The sequence below is a fragment of the Ptychodera flava genome, chromosome 6 (assembly GCF_041260155.1).
Source record: "Ptychodera flava strain L36383 chromosome 6, AS_Pfla_20210202, whole genome shotgun sequence".
NCBI lineage: Eukaryota > Metazoa > Hemichordata > Enteropneusta > Ptychoderidae > Ptychodera > Ptychodera flava.
Window position 1 is genome coordinate 44,684,131 of NC_091933.1, and position 19,867 is coordinate 44,703,997.

The window sequence follows — 19,867 nt, forward strand, 5'->3', positions numbered from 1 at the left end:
CGAGTCTGATAGTTGCGCAAAAAAGTGTGACCCTCCCTAAAGGCTTGCTTGAAATTTCATTTCCCTTTATCAATGCTTACGGAAAAAAGTGAACCATACCCTTAAAGCACCTGCCCTCCTGCTGTGATTTCTCTCCAGTCCCTTATTGAAAACCTTTCTGACCAAACATCTTTAGCGTTTTCAAATAAATGTATGGTTTTCTGCTGTTGTTGTTTTTGATTGGTGTGGTAACCCATTAAACTAAAACGGCTGACTGACCCCGATATTTTAAAGGTATTTTATTATAAACACTCATACTTTTTGGTCCAATTAACACCTACCACTTCTCCAATCACACAAACAATCAGCAAACATGTTTTTACTTCTCATTTTTGTACCTAACCCTATTTGAAAATGTCGCTGGTTCTTACATTACAGTGTCTGCTCCTCGATTGGTACTCGCAAGTATATGTGTTTACCATCGCGTTTCACAAGAAAGCTTCTGGTTCACAGACTTGAGTTAGTTCTAGCAACAAAATTGTGCAACAAATTAAATTTGTACCACTGACCATACGCTAATTAGTTGTATAACTGGGCAATTACCGCAGTCTCGCATATTCGAGAAGATGACATCATTAAGCAATATATTTCTTCCATTTTGTCATTATTTCTTGATGAAGCAGCTACTTGAGACTATTCATCTAGCTCTACTTCAAAAATTAGGCAAACTATCAGCATAAACTTATATCAAAAACATGTGAATGCCCTCCAAAGATTGAATAAGGGCGCCCTCACAGACACTCGGTAAACCCTTCATGTCATCGAAAAACGTTTATAACAGTGTCTTGAAGGTTGATATTTCTTTATACAGCTCATAGACTTCTGAAGCAGAATTCCTGGAGGGAAATAGAAAAGTTGGCGAGAATCAGACAAATATCTAATACTATATCTTATTACTTTGTCAGACTTACTGGTGTCAAACACATACTGAGGACACTGCAACTCGTTCATCCATATGTCAGTCTGTCTATCTGTCTGTCTGTCTGTCTGTCTGTCTGTCTGTTTGTCTGTCTGTCTGTACTTTCAACACGACTGTTGAGGTAAGGTGTGTGGTAACCAGAGCTATATATAGGAGAAAGCTTTTAATCTAGTCACTTGGCATATTGCAAGTCAACGCTTGGTTTACCTAGAGGGAGAGAAACTTCCTACTGAAAAGGCTGAATAACAGCAGTTGGTTCTGTGTGAATTAGTGATCCGAGATAACAGTCATTGTTAAAATGTATTATGCCTGATGTTAAAACTCTGCTTGTTGATTTCGCTGAAGCAAACAGGTCTTCTCACTTAAAAAAACACTACTTGACTTCTTATTACCTTGAATTGATGTTCCATATAGTCTCACTGGCCGTCTTTCTTATTTTTTGCTTGTTCCCAAAACATTTGGCCGTAACGCTGGAAATATGAATTCATTACATGTAAAATATAACATGTGGCTTTGAGTGACCTCATGTGCACACAAACTCTGGTTTTAAAGGCCTTAAATGCCATGTCATGCCACATTGTGAAAAATGTTATCTAATTAGTGCAAAAACTTTGTTTTTTGAGAATTCACTTATGGAGTTACACCACTAACGTTATGAACTGTACTTCCTGTAAGTAGGGAAATTTCGATTCAAAAGTCAACAAGTGTCACATGATATGTCCTTCATACGAACATTGTGCCTTTGTTACTGAAGCTGCACTTTATTTGGCCGTTGTCCAGATTGTATGTAGTCCACTGTTTCCTGCTTCGTTGTACTGGGTAAGAATTTCGTTTCCGAAGGCTTATCGTCAGAAGGAGACGAAACGGTAAGTAAGGTTCATTACCTACGATACGGTCAGAATTAATTTCAACTCTATTTATGAGGGGGTTTCGACACGTAAATTTAAGGTGTCGAATAGTTTTATCATTTTTAATAGTTGTGTTACAATCTTGCTGTGTTTTTATATTCGCCACAATGTATACAGTAGTTTTGGCAAAGTGTTTTCCTGCGGCCACCGAAGAAACAAAAGATTGACTACACTTTTTAAATGCAATAATGGGATTCAGTATATTTCCTATTTGAACGTTCTTTTGAGCTCCCGTTCCCAGTTTACGGGAATCTGCGCATGAACATACACATCGTGACGCAGTTGGTAGGGTATGTGTGAGGACAGTGAGATCAAGAGCTGGATATAACTAGAGTTGCGTATTCTATGTAAGTTGATCTTGAGTTCTAGATTTGAGTATGGTATTGTGCCCTTGAGCAAAGCTCTTTTACTATTTTTTGCTTCATTTGGTACCTTACACTGTATTTTCGCCGTAACTTAACTTGTAATTTGAATTTATGTTTATCTATTAATGCGGTGGTCCTGCATCTGACAAGTGTGCTTGATAATTTATCCCGGCAAAATTTGGACAGCTTTATCATATTATCAAGAAGATATAAACGAAAACATGTCCAATTAAGTATGCAAATCGACGGCATATTTGCTGTTAATTAAGTTCGTTTTGTTTTTCATGGCTCACTATTTGGCTGCATAGTAACTATGAGCTGTGCCAGAGTTGTGAGCCCTTTGCATCGATTTTAGCGGAATGTTTTGGGTCTATTGCGAGGGAAGTGGTGAAATTAATTTCTTCTTTTTTCAATCTGTCAGTCAAATGAAATAGCAGTAAGTGGTTTTACCATGAGTCGAACCCTTGTCTACAGAGAAAGAGCTCAATTAGCAAGTCGGAAAACAAAGACAAGACTACAGGCCCTCTTGCCATTGCCGTACGTTAGGTGACATCCCTCTTATGCCCAGATTGTACAAGACCAGAGTCGTCCACAGCCCTAACATATCTACACACACATACGCGCGCGCGCACACGTGAATGGGCAGGGACACGCAAAAACCGTATGAAAACTATCTCAGCTAATGATTCTTCTTGGGGGAATATTGTCAACTATGACAGGAAAACAGCACATGATAAGAACACCTGGCCGAACTGCTGTTAATTAAATGTGCAAAACTAAACACTCAGAGGTATTGAGGTTGAAACAGTCGAACGTACTTGAAAGTTTTGTCACCTGTGTTTGCATGAAAAAAGTGTTAAGTGAGTGTAACATAAGCATAATGAAAAGCAGGGAATTGCGTTTCACATCAGTAGTCTGAGATGTTTGTTATATTGTTAATAATGAGCTTATGTCGTTTCCTATTTTGAACAGCGAAAACAGGATTCTTGTGTGATGTCAGATTCTTTGCAGATTGAGAAGCAACATGATAGGCCGCATTAGTATTAAAGAAGCAAAACAAATGTTGATATGTGACAGATGTTTATATTTGATATCAGCAGAGTTTATTATTCACTGCACGTTTGACAATGATAATCAGACCTTTCAAACTTGAAGCAAAGCGTTGTGATTCATTGAGTTCGAGGATTGTTGAAGTTTGAAAATGTCAACATTAGATGTTTTGATTGTTAAGTTATACTTTATATATGGTATGTATTACAACGGCCTTGGACGAGTAAGATAACTCACTGCTATCATAACTATAGGTTAACCCTTGTGAAATGTTGACTTTGTAATATTTAATAATATGTGACGGGTCAATTTATGTGCGCTTCGTGTTGTGTTGTAAAATGCAAGCTTGAACTAGCACGGCGTAACTTTGGAAAACATTCAGCCAAATTCTTTTGATCCTCTCTACTGCAGTATGACCAAACTCTTGTGATAGCACGACTGTCTGTCTCGGATACATTAAAGAGCGATCTCCATGTCAGTAATATTCAAAACGTTCCCAACTGATGTCATATTGTCCTGAGTATTGTAATTCAAATTTGTCTTGTATTATATTATTCCGGGCATTCTACCTTATTTCCTACGCATTTACAATAGTGTCTTAGGTACACTACATGTTGTTCTGAGCTTCTAGAATATTGTCCTGGCATTTACAAATATGTCACGGGGTATCATTGAACATGCGCGTACACTTTAACACAGTTGCAGCGTTATAGTGAAATGAACACAGATAAACATGGTGCCTATGTCACTTTCACCTTTACCAAATCCTGTAACGAAATTATAAAGTATAAAAGCCAACCCTATTACATTTTGTACCGATCTACTGAGTTTGCAAAGGAAGCTAAACTGCAATGTGCTCTTGCTCATCTATCACACAAAGCCACTGTCTATACAGGACCAGCAAATGTGGGCAGGCGATAACGTGGCAAAGTTTTACTAGTTGCTGGCGACAGACTTATCAGAAAAGGAGGAGGAGAATTCAAGCGCAGGATTAAACACGGCGAAAACGGTGAAAATCAACAAATTCCGTCAGGGAGTTTGAAGCTTCACCAAAGCAGTCATCGATGTAACGTTAAAGAGATTCAGGAATATGGTCAGAATAAGTTCGCAACATGTCCTGTTCAATGTAACCAACAAATAAACATGAGTAAGACGGACGTACCAGAGTATCCCTAGCATTCCCCTTTTACATATGTTAAAATCGTTTCTGAATGAAAACCAATTTGGGGTCAAAATTCACATTCAGCGAAACGAATATAGGCACTTTTGGGCGGGTCTAAGCCAGCTCCCTTGTTACCAATTATGACATTTTAATTGCTCACTGACGACAGGTCATACCCGAAAAGTCTGTTTCATTGATCCAATTCTACTGTTTTAACTTACTTTGTTTAATCCCTCTTTTTTAGGTTTTCATCATAAATAGGTTTGGTTTTCTATTTTGAATTTGCACTTTCACTAGTACTTTCAGTATACGTTCACTCGTTTTTGACGGTGCAGTTGTTACTGCAGTATAGTTACTCTGCATAAGAAAACGATCGCTGCACAGAGACATCATACACTGAACAAACAAATTAAGCAAACTTATCTCTTAATTAGAGGGACGTTTACCTGTTCCTTGCGACTCTCGTGTTATGTCTTATGCGCGGAGGGTTTGAAGGACGCATGTTTACGAGACTTCGGGTCAATGGACTTAGGGACCGTACCCAAGTCCCAACCGCGTATTTATCGACTGTATTGGTCTTTAGTACTCAGGTACGAATCATCGACAATTACACCATTAGTTCTCCTGATAAAAAGAAATGAATCTTTGCAAACAAGTGGTGTTAGAAAAATACACTGTGTTATGTCCGACGCCATGTATGAGAGGAATGCGTTTGGTTATCGATCATAGCGCTATATAAAACTTGTTAATTAATCATTTACTTGACTTTTAGACTGATTGATCTTTTGATCTTTGAAAATAATAAGGTCAACGTAAGATATTGAATTGTTCTATTATCCAGTGAAGATCACTAAAACGTCGTCTCTAAAATGTTTCCGCGTATCCGCAAGTTTACTCTTGTTTTGTTTCGTATCGTTTATCTTTTTATCAACTTTATAAAAAGACATGTCTCATGTTTCTGGCGATGCCTGTGAACATATGCTGCAACCATATGTTTGTTTGTAGAGTGGCATTTCAATTACATTTGGTGGCGCTGTGTTGCAAAATTGATATAAATCTTTGAAGTGAAGCTTTGGTTGATTTCTTCAGGTGTGTAGGTCTGTTTCGTAGCAGAGCGCATGAACATATGTTTTGATCGCTTCATGTTGTAGTAGCGTATATCGATACGATATCTATTGTTACTAGTTTTTAATGATTTTAGGGTATTTGAACTGTGCCAAGTTGTTGAGATAATCACTTTGTCGTTAATTTTGGTTGATTTGTTTCGGACTATTGGCTTTGTGAGATAGTCTATATATTCCCATACTTTTGACGGGAGGAGCTTTAGTAGTGACGCTGCTTGTTGATCGAGCATCCCATCGATGCTGCAAAAGCATTTCACAGAATTAATCACTCGACATTATTTCATGAACTGGTAAAGGGAATTATACCGATGTAAATTGTCAGATTACAAATGTGCTAGTACGGACATTAGGAATTTCTCATTTGATGGGTGTCATGTTTTCATCGCAGTGCATATAATGAATGTTGTCAAACAAGGAGAATACTTTAACCCTGTATTTTCTGTGTATGAGGATAACGTTAGCAATTAGCTTAATGCTTCCAAAAGTGGTTGGTTTTTTGGAAAATGTCTTAATTATCTTCTGCATCCAAATGAAATCGTGCTTGTTTGTCCTTCCGTCAAAGAGCTTAACGCCCTTATTAAACATTGCTGTATTTTTGTTGCGGAAAATGACATTCTCTTCAACGCTAAAAAATCGAAATGCTTGACAATCAAGCCGAAACTTTGTAAACTTTAATGTGTTCCGCGTGTGTATCTTAATGAGACAATTTTAAAATTTTTGAGAGGCATTGTTATTTCGGTGTAAACTTGAATAATGATGACATCTAAACGCCAAACGAGACCATTTTATTTAGGCGTCCGTAAATCCTATAAATGTTCCACTCGGGGAAAGTTCACTTTTCCATAGCTTTTGTTCTACTCTATTAATCTCACTTGTGGAGTGTTTTACCAAGAAACGCATTAATGACATCCGTGTAGCTTAAAACAGTTGCTTCAAAAACCTACTTAGTAATAGTGAGTCCTTTATGTTAATTATTGGTAAATGGTATCTTAACATTTGAAAGTAAGTGGCGGATTTTTGTTAGACTGAATGAATGTGTAATCATCTTGATTACTACAGGTAGTCTTATTATGTTAGAAAAGAACATGGTGGAAAAGAGTCCTATCTTCGATATTGTAATTCCATAATCTACTTTTTTTGACGTTTAAGATGTCTAATTTGATTGAAATGCATATTATTTTTTATTTTCATTTTATATGTGGTTTGGATATTTTGCCCGCTATATTTTTACACCGAATTGCATCTTACTTCAGTTCATAACTATTTTTTTATGCAATTGCTTTAGAAATAAGGAGTTATAAGTTTAAGTATTTTCATCTAACCGCAAACGTTCATACAGTGCTACCTGTGGTAGGGGTCAAGAGGTCATCTCTCACGCTGATCCTCTTTTGCCCTGGACAGTCCTCCGAACAACACTGCCATTTATACCACTCTTCCTCATTTGAGGTTTAACAGCACGCACCTCCTCTCCTCAACACCGTAATTGACCGCATATGGATATTTTTACGTGTTTATCCCCAAAAGATCAGGACAAAATTAAATGAGTTACCTACGACGGTGAATTTTTTGTTGGAATGTCACCCACTTTGTGGCCCACTTCATGTATTTCACAGTTATGAGCGCGTTAATCATTGTGAAGATAAATATTGTAATTTTTGTGGCCTACACCATGTATTTCACCATATTGCAGGTATAAGCAGGTTAATTATTGTAAGGGCACTCGTTTTGTGCTATACTTTATTTGTCACCAATTTTGTGGCCTGCAATAGGTATTTTACAGTAAAAGTTTTTCATTTAACTGTCACCAATTTCATTGTCCATTTTTAACCATTAAGACATGTCAGTGTTTGCTGCTGGCCAGGGCACCACATCGCCAATGTAGGGCCGTAAGTTATGGAGTTTGCGGAAGATAATAAATAAGTTATTGACGTTGGTGGTATCTTCGGTAATAAATACAAGTGGATTCAAAGTGGCGTTATTCATGCCTGGCAGTTACGGTAGCTAATGTCTTTTCTACCTAACTACACAGCAGAATGCTGAGAGGGTCCAGATGTTTGTACGTTTCATTATCCATTACCTGTTGTGGGTCATTTATGTGACGACTTTGTGTATGTACTCTCTTAGTTGTTATATTTGTGTCGTTCGCGCCAGATTTTGTAAATTAAAGTTCGTCCTGCATTCATTGATGTGATTTGTTTTGTTCATTAGCATTCCATAAAAAGATTGGTAGTAATTTTCTTTCTTTTGCAGTTTTTGCTAGTGTTAAGATTACAATATGGTCTCTCCATGTCATGTTAGGTTGATGTATGTATTGGAATGTGAGGTATTGCAGGTTTTATCACCTTACAACAGTTTTCAAGTTCAAGGTGTTGACCGTGTTTTTTTTGTTGTTTACATTTTGAACTTCGTTTTAAATAATGAATGGTTAATTGTTCTATTTTAATGTTGACTCAATTCCTCATTCAGCGATGGTGTTTGGACGAATTTTAAACCTTTGCCTAGTAGTGCGGTTTCAGTGATCAATAGTGACTGTCTGAAAACATGTCTGATAAATTTTAAACTATCAGAACTTTGTGTTTCGTTTCTTTTTTTTTGTTTCTGAGTTTCTCTGAGTGTATTCGCTCCATTCTTAAGCGATTTTATTTTCTGTTCGTCACTTTTTTCCCTCGCTTGTTCTTTGTGTTGTACTATGTCTGTTAGCTTGGTCATTGGGGTAACAGGGAGCGTTAATACTTCAATGGTCGGCTTGTTAATCTTATGGCCCAAGGGGATTTTGATCAATGTGCGGTTTCACCATGAACTATGCCATACCTCATCAGCTCAAAAATGTTTAAGAAGAAAGTGGTTCTGTGTTGAGGTGCTCGCATCTTTGATTATTTTCTGAAAATAGCATGGCAGCGTTTCATAATTGTTATACTATGAATTAAAAATTACTGTAGATGATCTCTAGCATCCAGGATTGCACTGTGTGTCCATTAGGAATAGCGTAATGAAGTCCATAATTTATGTGTATCATTCGCCTAGGAGTACCTGTGTCACTGCTTCATTGTTTTAGCGGCTGGCCAGACGACAGTTGGTGCTGCCATTTCCTTCTTTCTGGTTGTACTGTGTTCAATAGCATTTCATATGTAACATAAGAAGTCAACAAAGCGTTCAACAGATGGTACGTTTCCTGACATTCGGATTTGATAAGACAATTATTTCGCAGCAGCAGTAATGCCCGGTACTGTAGTTTCTTTTCGGAGTGATGTAAAACGTCAAGCCGATCGGAGGGCTATGTATGGATGGCATTTTTTATTCTCGGCTGTCGATAGACGTGGTTGTTTTGTACCATATGATCCGCATGACCTGCCATGGCATGCAGAATCATGATCCCCAAAGAAGCTTTTATGTGGCTTTCTAATCATAGGTACACCCAATAGCTGTTTAGGGGTGGTATTTGTAAAAGAATGGTGTTAGAATCCTGTTCGCCATATGTATGTTTGTATTCTTTAGTTTGGATCGGTCTTTTCTGGCAGAGAAAATAAGGACGACGAGTATCTCATAGTTTCAGGTCTTGCAGTCTGGCTGCGATTTCGACTGATTCTTTGTATACTTGGAGAATATTGATTTGGAGAATATGCTCTGTGCCAGCTATTGTGTTTCGCCCTAGTCCCTGGGCAACGAATTATTCTAAGTAAACTATAAACACATGTTGATTAATGGACACACTGATAACCATGAAAACATTTCACTGTAATCTAAACAGTCATCCACTCTGCAAGGTCGGCAAGTCTGTTTAGACCGAAGAGCCAAGGATGTAATGTCATCTTACGCTCATCCATTTGCCGACTTTCTGCGCGCAGTTTTAAGTCGAAAATGATATGCTCGGTTACGTTTTCAGTTGCAGCCAATGGGTCGATTTTGAGAAACTGCATGCTGATAAATAAATTTTAAAAGTTTGGAACAAATGTCTTGACTGAGCAGTGAAAGCTTTCAAGCTACTGCTGTACCGTTCGATCTTTGACAATTTTACGCTCCTGCACGACTGTCCCTCATTATAATACCCAATCTGTACTAGAAAACCTCCCTACTAACCACCACAAAAGCCGAAGCTGCTCTCTTCTGTGCCACATCCTTCTACACCTCTCATTGACAACCCTGGAAAAAAGCCAACTCATACATTTCCACTGTACTCCCATTAATCGGACTTTTTCAGTGCATGTTGCCGGCTTAGTGACTTAACAAGAACTCTATAGACCTGCCCTGCATATTTTTGGATTTTGTCGGCTCTTGGTCAACCAAATTGTAACTAAAAAGTGGCAACCGCCTGCATTTATATTACAGTCAACGTGTGACTTAACAAGGGGGTCGAAGCGTGCAAAAATCAGGAAAAAGGGTGGTTTCAAGGCTTAACATGCTGAATCCGACATGTACAGATTACTGTTTTAGCGGTTGCGCTTTAAAGGTGCGTTATTGTGTTAATTGACGTCGTTATAGGGAGTCCAAAATTACAAAGATTGTTCGTCTTCACCGTGCAAGGCAGAACACTCACAGTCCGCACTACTTTGCTTGGATCATATTCTTGATACTGTATATGTACGTAGTGCCACTGACGTGCGCCCGACTTCGGAACTTTAAACTCGCCAGCTCATCGAAAATTTAATTCTGAAACGTCATTAACTATAGATTTAGAAGAAATTCAAGCACAGGTACAAGTTCGAGTATACGTCGTTAGTATTGAAGCGGTATTCAAAATAATTGAAAACTGGTAACACAATTGGAACTATTTTGGAATAATTGGATTTTCATACTTTTTTAAATTTCTCAAAAGTGCTACGTGCCGTATAGCTGAATGTTCTAATATTGCAAATTACTCATAAAAACAAGCATGTGATGTAAAAAGAAAAGCAGATGAGATTACATTTGTAGATCAAATCGACATTACTTTGTAGATAAAATTGACATTGTTTCATCATCCAATTATCCCCATTAATTAGTTCCAATCGTGTTTGGTAAAAACCGCTTTTATGCTTTTCTAAACTTAAGTATGTGATTTAACCTTTATTGCCGTGATGTAAATTTTCCTCCTTTAATCTTATCAATAAGCCTGCCAGTACTTTCATGAGCTATCTCCGACCGTCTACTTCCATGACTCATTGCATCTTAATTAATAGTCGTCATAGACTAGTAATTTTCCTAACACAAGATATACCATGATACTTGTGGGCAGACAACTGACACAGTGATTACATGTAAATGATTGACGCCATAATAATGCTATTCGCGGACATTATTTTCGCCCTTCGAGGTGAAAGACTGTATGAAGTGAATCTCCCTAACGCAGCTCATTTCAGACAAATGTACAAAGAAGAAGTTACAGATCGGAGAGTGTCGTCAAGGGAACTTGCAACTCCAAGTGCACTACAACAGTTAACTTTGGGAAGACCTTTCAGTGTCTGTCTGGTAGAATATACTTTGGCCTGGCATATCAATTTACTTTATTTCACGATCGATTCTACTCAATTTAATATATCTGGTATCTGACTTTCTCAAATCTCAATAAGTTACATGAACGACGTTTTCATATGTCACGGCAAATGAGACATATTTTTAAACGTGTATGTTCATTTTATTCAAAACGAAGTGTCAAAAAAGTACATCGATCCTCTGTAAAGAATTTTAATAGGTGTCAGAATGCCATTTGAATGAATGGCGGCTCATAATCGAAAAATGAATGTAAAGATTCCTTCAGAATTGGTTGATCTATTGCGTTCAACATGGAGCGTTTACTTATACCGATACTCTGTGTCCTAATGTTGCGTTTTTGTGTTTTATTCAACATAAACAGACCGCATCCAAGGATGATTACACTTCAGTTCACGAAGATGCTGTTCGTTATTGCAATGATGGCTCGCTTAAAAATGTCAACACCAACTCGAATGTCAAACGCAGATATTTACGTATTCGCAAATTTCACTGGTTCTGCCTCAGAGGGCTTCAAGCACTTAATTGTGCATAATGTCACCGGTGATGTTTACATTGGAGGAGTTAATCACCTGTACAGATTTGATGAAAACTTTAAGTTGATTGTCAACATCACAACAGGGCCAGAATATGATGACGTGGATAGAGCACACGACACTTTCAATAAAATACTGACAATTGACTACGCTGGTGATGATCTTATAACCTGTGGTGGTTACAGAGGTGATTGCCAAATAAGACATATGCAAGACTTGTCTGTAACTTATTCAAGCAATCACACGGTATATGTAGCTGCGAATACGTCAGACGAATCTACTATTGGTTTTGTTGCACCACACCATGGTCTTGGTCAACAATTGCTGTATGTTGGCACAACTAGTACATCATCAAATCCAGGAAACCCATTTATTAGTGGTAGGCAACTTGGGAGTAATAATGTATTTGAGGTGATTGAAAACAGTAACGGTCACACAAATGTCCATGTTACTTTATCTCTCATCACAATATATTCAATCAGGTACGTGGCAGGATTTAGCTACAACGAATACAGTTACTTTGTGACAATACAACAACAGTCAGCAGATACAAGTTCTGCGTACATTTCCAAACTTGTTCGTGTATGTCAGGAGGCTGACAGAAACTACTTCAACTCTTACACTGAAGTGACATTGAGGTGTAGCCATAATTCATACAACCTTGCTCAAGCAGCATATATCACCAGACCTGCACAAGATCTCAGTCAATCACTGGCATTAGATGACGGTGAAGAAGTTTTGTTCATTGCATTTGCTGTGGGAGTGAATAATCCTCCAACACCGACCACTGAGTCTGCAGTATGTATGTACAAAATGAATGAAATTGAAAGAGCCTTTCAAGATGCTGTTAAAGGATGCATGGAAGGTGATGGATTACCAGAGTATACTGCTTCCTGGATGCAAGGTGCAACCTGTGGTGTTGCCATACCCGGGGTAAGTGTTAGTACATTTCTTTGTTTAGTGATTCACATTTTGTTGAATTCTCTGTTATGAAATGCAGTTATGCATTGTTGTCAAAAAGTTTTGAAAGAATGGTTATTTGGCATGTTAATGACACTTTGAGTTCCTTATTTTCTCGAACATTTGTAAGGAATGGTAGGTTCTTTGACCCTTAAGCAGTTCAGTCTGAATAATGAACAAAAACCATCAGATAGTGTAGATATCACCTTGTCAAATATGTGACCATTGTGTACATTAACTAATGGTATAGCTTCGTTCTGTTTTGAAAGTTTATGTTGTTACTGTATATATAAATATATATATAAATATATATATGTATAGATATTGACGGTATATATATATATATATATATATATAATATATATATATATAATATATATATATATATATATATATATACACGGAAAAATTTATAACAAGTAGATAGTAGATGCTATTTTCATTATTCTTTTCAACTCACAAAGAATGGTTCAAAATTGACCTAGTTTCCCATTTGTCATCTTGCAGTACATCAGAGGAGTTCATGAATGCCATGCATTACATTACTACACCTACGCAAATGGAGCGGTTGACCAAGATGGATATGCAGTAGTAGAATATCCAAGTACTCTAGTGACATCGATAGCTGTAACTACTGTACATCAGCACACAGTCGGATTCTTGGGTACTGATAAAGGAACTATTCTAAAGGTAAGTCTCACTGACCTCAAAACGCAAGAGCCCACAACTCAAGACACAATAATAAAAGGAAGACGGCTAAATTTCCCCCGATACGACGGTTTATAAAACGATTTCGGATATTTATCGTACAGGCTTGAATTTTTCCTTGTCACTGTGTTCTCATTGCGGCGTTCACTACGACTATTATCACTATCACAAGTATTATGATTGTACATTATCATGTCGTCATCTTCCAATGGGCCTCCAATTAATGCAGCATTCGGGCACGATTTATTTATGCAAAGGAGATTTTGGGTAGTAAGGGTAGTGGAGGTAGCGGACCTTAATTTCAAAGTTTTCTCTATTTTCATCTATCTAGCAATTGTCTAAAAGTACATTACTTGCTAAATGTCAAACAATTACACCAAACTAGTAACGTTTTATATAGCATTGGAGCGCAACACGGACAGACACTATGTGGGCCTCTCTCATCATGCACACTAATAAGTTAAGTTGCTATCCTAACACTAGTTTTATTAAGTTTTGTACATGAATGCCTTGTACGAACGGGAAATAAGTTACTTTACTTAAGGTAGAATGCGCCTCGGGGACAGATATTTGGACTCTAAAACTTGTTCAATTCTCTTTCGATCTACCACTTGTGGGAGTTCATTTTGAAGCTCTTTGAGTGAGAATAACGTTTAGCTGTCTTAGGTTTTTGAAACTCATAAATTAATTTTTCTCCATATAGTTGACACAGGGATGACGGCCATTTTCGATTTCAAATATCAGTACATCTTGTGTTATTTGTCTCTTTCATACACAACGTTGTACAATGACCCCCAATTTATATGCTTGATTTTGAAAATGAATGGTTTAAAAATTCCTTGGGGAAATTTGAGCGGAAGATTAAGTTTATTACTTTCGAGGGGCATACTAGGCTTGCAAAGTCCTTAAACTTCAGGTTATAAATAAAGGGAAGAATATCACAGAGAGATTAGCCCTGTATTTAGACATGCATGTTATTTTCATGCATTTTGTCATACGGCTATTTTAAACGGGTTAGAACCCACATGCTACGGTATCAGTCACCTAGCGTAGAAGCAACAGACAGAACCGCTCGGCCAAATCCCCACTGTCAAATAAGAATAGTTCAATAAATAGCTAAGTTGTACATTTTTTTCTGACTGAACCCTCCGCACGTTGTAGAGTTCGTCTTTTAGGAGAACAGCCCCGAAAACCATTCCACATTTTCAGAAAATTTTGAACTTGATAACGTGGTGAAAAGAACATGAAAAAGTAATTCTACGTCGTTATTCGGGATTGCGATAATTATCCTTTGTCTAAATGATATTTTGTGTACATCCTGGCGTAGAAATGAGTTATAAGTGTTCAGTTGATTGTGCACTAGTAACGGGCCGTTGCACCAAGCTTAGTTACCAAGATAAAAATGAAAGACATTTATTTCATTTATGATTATCTGAGTCATTTCAGTGTGAATATTGAATTTAAATATTTCTAGGCACATGTTGAAGTTTCATTTTAACTCAACGATGTTACACACCATGTACTTGTAAAAAAAATTTCAAAGTAATTGCACTAGGAAACCTATCAAATTGTACCATTGACAAAAAGGGAGTGCGCATACATTGCATTTTTACACTTATCGGCAAGGCGACCTTCAACTTTCAGTTTGAAAAGATTCGAATTCACTATACAAAATGAATAAACATAAATAATTTCACGACACAACTATTGGCTATGAGGATACTGTAGATCGTTTTAATGGCTCAGTAACGTCACGGCTCCAGTCGTAAGGCTAAATGTGAACGTCGTCGGTTGGCGATAAGCCCGAAAGATACACCTCAACGAAAGTTCAACTTAATAAATGATTACCTTATAATCTTCAGGAAAGCGACATAGAAGGCACAAGCATAAAGTCATTCGACAAACAACAATAATTTCCTTCATCACACAAATCATTCCGTTGTTTCTCGATCGGAATCAAACCGTAGGCTGTAGTGAAGACGTAGCTGTCGAGCTGTAGCCTTAACTCTGCAGTGCAGCGCCGCAGAATCCGATGCATTTCGAAAGTTGACTTGGACAACACTCACAACAGAACAGAGTTCCCGTCAAGTAACGCGGAGTCGCACAAATTCTCGCCTTCGGCTCGAAGTAGTACGGCTCCACGAAAAACACTCGTATACGATGATGTCAAACAGAGAAAAATGCCATGGGATTATATATAAGTATTGCATTACATAAGATGCATAAGTATGTTATTCAGTCATCGGAGCACTCAACATAAGGAAATTTTCATTACGTGGTGGGAGGAGTATATCCACTCAAAAGGGGTGCCGGTCTCTTTCCACGTCACATAGCACAGATGGGTGAGAGCCCTTTGATTTAAGTGCCTGCTCAGTTATAACGCCTTTTACAGTATTTTCCATTCATCATATAAATATAAATGACCATGAACGTCTAACGTAAATAATCATATTCCTCTGTTTTATAAGTTACGTGCAACTGTTTCCTGTATAAACAACTATCACGGCACAGCTATTTAACAGCACAAAATGAATTCTGGATACACGGCTTGTCTTGCTTAACTTTAAGCTTGCACTTGTGGTTTGCCTAATTTTAGGTAAAGTATGCAAGAAGCCCTGTCATTGGTACTATGCTGCTCAAAGCAATGATGAGAAAACCTTCATAGACTCGCCACGACAAGAAGTTCATGAGAAAGAAAACTCATTTACTTGTACTCAGAGCATAATGTACTGTTGTATAAACAGAAAAACATGTGGGGAATCACCTATATTTCCCAAAATATTTTCTACATGACTGAGGTTTTCTATCATAACTCATTTAGCCAGTGTCCCCTAAAAGGAGGAAGCTTTATATCTTGACATGTCTGTAACCGTGTCCTGAGCAAGACTCTTTTAAATCTAATTGCTTCTCTCTTTCTCAGCTCTTCTGTATATGGAAAATGCAAAATTGAGTTCCAGTGGCAATTCAGTACAAAATTCAGAAGATATGGTCGTTGAAATTTATTGAAAAAAAGAGAACATTGCCAGAAAATTTAAGCAATTGCATACCCAGTACTCAGGAAAAAAAGTATTGAATTAATTTCACATTTTAACGTTGGTAAAACCAATTAAAATACAACAAAATTGCAAGAATGTAAAGTAATATAGGCGCCATTAAATAAAAAAAACAGGTCGAGGTGCAAAGGCCTTGTAACAGTAATTGGAGCCTTAACACAAAGAATTAAATATCCCATGGTCAAACTTTACTCTTGCAATGGTATAAAGGTGCCATGAAATTTTAACCATATTGTACAAGGGATTATAACTTTTACAAATTCTGTGTTGGCATGCTAAAGATTTACGGGAGTAGGAGTAGGAATTGCAATTGACAAACAAATAATGAACAAATTATCAAAGGTTACTCCTTCAGAGTCTACTATTGATGCTACCATCAGGAGTTATTTCACACTCAAATTGTGCACACATCGTGCTATAAGAAATTGTTTCAATTCCTGGCAATGGCTTTAACCGTTGAAAGGATTTTATCATTTCCCAACAGGTACATTTCATCAATGATACTTATGCAAATACCTACGAAGAGATCGAGTTCAAAGACAGCACAAAGCCAGCTCTTCAAGACTTGTTGTTTGATCGTAATGAGGAGCATTTCTACACATTCACAGATGCTATTGTGAGTATTTAATATGGATCCCCGGGATCGCCTTTGTTCTGGTATGTAAGAGGATTATGGAGGTGTATAGCCTTTTGTTTTTCATTGACATTGTAATCTGGTCAGTGAATTTTCTGATGCGATAATCCGGCGCAAACACAAACCTTTACAAGTAACACTATTGGAACTAATTTGGGATAATTTGATGGTGAAGTAATGTCTATTTCATCTACAAATGTAAGCTCATCTGCTTTTCTGTTTACATTACACACTTGTTTTGTGGGCAATTTGTAATATTGCAACATTCAGCTATAGGGCACCTAACACTTTTGAGAAATTAGTGTTGAATTGGTCAGAAATAGATTTATTTAAAGAATAATTTCAACCCCTTGTATTGTTTCTCAGGTTATAGAAGGGCATTGCTCAAAAGTACATTATTCAGCTATCTGGAGAAGCACGAAATGCACATCGTCAATATAAGTCTATTGTGAGATGTGAGCGATTTCTTTAATTCTCTGATAAAGTCAACAGAGTAACTCATTAGGCAGTGTTTATGAACTAACAGCAGTAGGTAGTCAAGTGATCAGGGATCGCAATTAATGTGTTAAGTAAATACCATATGTGGAAAGTAAACTTTCTTTACAATTCTTTATAGGAAACATCATAGATATCATGACCAAGGGATATTAGAATTTCATGCTTCTCCCTGAGGTTGTAGGTGTTCGTGAAAATCACATTTAATTATCAATACACAAAGGCATTTTGTATCTTGCATATTTTATATAAATCTTATTCGAACCATATACCTAAGCGAATATATTGCTGTCTCGCTAAGGCATCATCTAATCTAAACTATTTGTAATTTCGATAAATACAGAATTTAGCGAGTATATGGTACAGGACCACTAATTAATTTCCCATAGGCCACCACAGTAGCGTTAAGCTCGAATTTCCTATTTTAAAACATTCAGTGGCACGAATCCTCTTAACAGGTGTTAGGTCAATGTCAGCTTGACTACTGATTAATTTTTCGTGTGGGCAAGTCCACGGAAATTTTGAGATAGCGATGAAAATAGCGCCCTCAGTGGTGTTTTTGACAAAATTCAGGCTTATTTTATGATTTCTATAGCCCTAGAACTCCTCATATTACCACCAAATGCTTCAGCCATTATTCACAACAGTCTGCATTTTGATTCAGGCAGAAAAATATCTTTATAAAAATTCTTGACGTTAAAGTTCAAACTAAACAAGCATCCATGCAGATATCAAAACTTCAAGGTCTGCACTATTTTTCTTCCGAACTATCTTCGTGGGTAACGAACCCGGAAGTGAATTAGTGATCTTGTGCCATATGATAAAAATGAATTGCAAGAGGACTGTGCTTTAAGGTGCGTCAGCAGCCTTTCAAAGTTCTTTGCAGCAAGAGAGGTTCATGGAAAGTTATTCACTAACACAACAAGTAAGGTAACAAAATGCGAATTACATTGGGAGCCAATATTGGCAGGTATTTTTATAGACCCCCACCCCAAAATAAACTAGGAGGTACCATTTTGGTGTATGTTCACAGGTACAATCTAGTTGCCCCTAATGGTCTACAATGAACGAGCTTTGTTATACATTGTTCAGCTACCTATCTGTTCTAACTCTGACGGCTACAATAGAGTTTATACTTTATCGCAAAGTTTATTCATGACCTGAACCTATTGACAGACTTTCGTCGCTAATGAAGCCAACTTTGGGTTTGTCGAAAAGTTTGCAATAAATAAAAAGGCAATTTAGATATTGGCTGAGCATCAGACTCCCTATCATGACTCTTTGGGTAGATAATCCTTTTGTGTTAAAAGGGGCCCCTGATCCCTAGCTGAGCACCTGGTCGCTGCACAGGTATACAAACGTCACAAAAATTTCTTCAGGGCAACGGCGGATCAAGGTATTTGAACCCTACGTTTTGACTTGGAGATTCATGAGCGGTGCCGATAACTGGTGAAATGTTAAGGATCATCACAAGTCGAGTAAGCTCCCCTTTGTTGAAATTAAGCAAGCAAAAATTTTGTTTTGCCTCCGCTCTACTAAAAATGACAGCTGGGAATTGGCGGTAGTACACATTTCCTCCAAATCTCAAATAAAGATGATTTACCCTAAAAATTATTTGTACTTTCTATGGCTCTTTCCTTGTTGTAGGCTCATAATCATAGTGGTAATAAGCACATTATTTATATATATATATATATATAATATATATATATATATAATATATATATATATATATATATATATATATATATTACATATTAGACCCTAGAGGGTCTATGATAACACCAGTATAGTGTCGCTAGCTTGTGGCAGAAAACAAACTAGATGCAGCTGTCAATCATCGAGGTCAACACAAGATATAATCATGATGTGGAGACTAAAAAAAGAACTTTTTTTGCAAAAACGTATCATACATATATGTCTAATAATGAGAACTGTTCTTAAAGAGGCACTTCCACTTTGTGACATATTTAAAACACATTGTTTTAATGCCAACGGTCGATATTTGACATGGCGACTACGCGCGGATCGCGAGATATCGATTAAAACATGTCCTCAAAAAGTTAAAGTTTGAATTCCGGTGGCCTACCTGAATTCAGCTTCCGAACATAAAACGTTCGGGGGCCATTGTCAACTATGCTATGGAGCACAAGTCTACGCTGACGCTGCCGTACGCCACAGCAGTACCACTCGCGTCGGTGAGCGGTCATGTCCCATGGAGAAAGCCGAGTCCTACTGACTTGGCAAAAAATCCCGGAAAACAAAGTTTGCTGATTCCACCAAAATTCGCATAGGTGACTAGCACAGATAGGTGCGGTCGATACATAGTATGCATAGTGGCCGCCGCGTGGTATGCGCGCATGCCACACGCGGCGGCCGCTATGTATCGAACCACGCGTAACTGTGTGGCAGACGACAAAATGTAGTCATCAGAGGCAACTTATATTT

The 19,867-nt window shown here is 37.5% G+C and overlaps 1 protein-coding gene across 1 annotated transcript in view; it reads left to right on the plus strand.

Annotated features, from left to right (window-relative positions):
• Nucleotides 1-19,867, plus strand: part of LOC139134518 (plexin-B-like) — a 115,787-nt gene that overhangs the window by 56,638 nt on the left and 39,282 nt on the right. The window lies entirely within an intron of this gene.